General features: G+C 37.0%; 1 protein-coding gene across 6 annotated transcripts in view; it reads right to left on the bottom strand.

The window, feature by feature from the left end:
* Positions 1-202: 202 nt before the first annotated feature.
* Positions 203-1,664, bottom strand: part of LOC138032139 (regulating synaptic membrane exocytosis protein 2-like) — a 57,913-nt gene continuing 56,451 nt past the window's right edge. For all 6 annotated transcript variants that reach the window (XM_068879741.1, XM_068879736.1, XM_068879735.1 and 3 more), the window contains one exon: positions 203-1,664. This exon is cut by the window's right edge and continues 722 nt beyond it. The gene's annotated coding sequence lies outside the window, so the exon portion shown is untranslated.

The following is a 1,664-nucleotide window of genomic DNA, read 5'->3' as shown; positions in this document are numbered from 1 at the left end:
CACCAACATGTTTGGTCGTCTGGACGAGGCTTTTAAACCACGGGAAATTTTGAGTTGCTAAAAGGGTTTGTGCGCATAATGTCGGCAGCATGTATTTGACGTCATTCACTCAAATACCTTCAAAAAGTAAATGACAAAGTGCAAAATTGATTACTTTGCTGGGAAGCGGGGCGTACATCACGAATGAATAAAAAACACCACATTTCGTCTTGAATTTAATTTATCCCGTCTTTGATCAATGCGGCTTTATTTAAAATTTTAAAAACTGCTCTGGTGAAAAGGATTTAATTTCCCTGACAACTTAATATAAATAATACTAATAAATAGTAATTATGCTAAGGATATTTGCATTAAGGTAATTATACTGTTCTGTGTGGCATTTTATCTACATTGCCTACGTAAATCTTTCCATATAAATAAATATCATAAATTACAGCTTTTCTGAAGGCGGCAAAAGCGCACCTGTTTACACTGTTAACAAGATAACAGACATTAAATATTAGAATACTCACAAATGTGCTTTTTGCCATTCAATAAAATTGTAGATCGTGCATCTGGACGTAATTGGAAGCCTTTTGTTTTCGTTTTCAAAGGACATTAAATTATCAACGTAAATATCATACTGTCAGAGTGAGTGAGAGATAGAGAGAGAGAGAGAAAAATTACCAGCCTCGTTTCCATTTGTTCCTGCGTGCACGCAAATGTGACGTCACTCTTCAAGGTGATCGAAGCGTTGTCTCGCCAAGCTTCATTCTATTTACCCTTTGAATGCCATTATGTTAATTTTCCTCACCATTTCAATGAAATGCCAGTCAGACAGGTATCGAGAACGAAAATTATCATCTTTAAGAGGTGTGATCTTGTTTTAACACCAAAGTCTCAAGCCTACCCCCCCCCCCCCCCAAAAAAAAAAAAGCTTGAAGACGAGTGTCCAAAAAAAAGGCTTCCGTCTGTCCTTTTCCTTGATAGTTGTACTGTATTAAAACAAACAAGCTGCTTTCTTGATTGTCGAAAACGTTTTGCTTTGTGGTTTTTGGATATGTTTCTCGACCATCGAGAAACATGCAGTTAGGATACCAGTCAAGTCTCGACATCTTGGCAAAACCTAAAATAAGGCCGCGTGTTTCAAGAATTGAAACAGCCCGCGACACATACTACGTTAACTAACCTATAATCCTTTGAAAGGTTTTAACTAGAAATGAGAAAGTAGGTGGACTACTTTCTCGTTAGTCCTAGAGACTAAATCTCTAGTCAGAATGCATGTTTGCAATAACAACGATCATGCAGAAAATACAGCGAGAAAAGAGGAAACGGAAATTTCCTTACATTCTCTACAAACAACAAATCATTATAGCAGCTGGAGTATCTAAGGTTCTTGCGTACGTCCAAGGGAAGCAACTCAGTAATTTTTACCGTATTTTGCTTGACAAAAAAACAGGCGATGGAAGTATGTTGAAAACTGATTCTAGGCAGACGTCCTTCCCTGTGCGTTACCGCTAGAGTCCACAACTTTCTCGCTGCTGTTCATTACGCATCGTTGTATGATTTCAAACCTTGAATCTGTGCATCAAATCTAATAATTTAAAGATTCAGTAAAATCTATCTCCTAAGAAGAAAAAAATTGCAATGTTTTAATTAAATCTAACAGTTGTTCTCCCTAAAAG

Source organism: Montipora capricornis, chromosome 14, assembly GCF_036669925.1.
Source record: "Montipora capricornis isolate CH-2021 chromosome 14, ASM3666992v2, whole genome shotgun sequence".
Taxonomy (NCBI): Eukaryota; Metazoa; Cnidaria; class Anthozoa; order Scleractinia; family Acroporidae; genus Montipora; species Montipora capricornis.
Note: the sequence above shows the minus strand (reverse complement) of the source record. Positions and strands in the feature narration are given on the sequence as shown.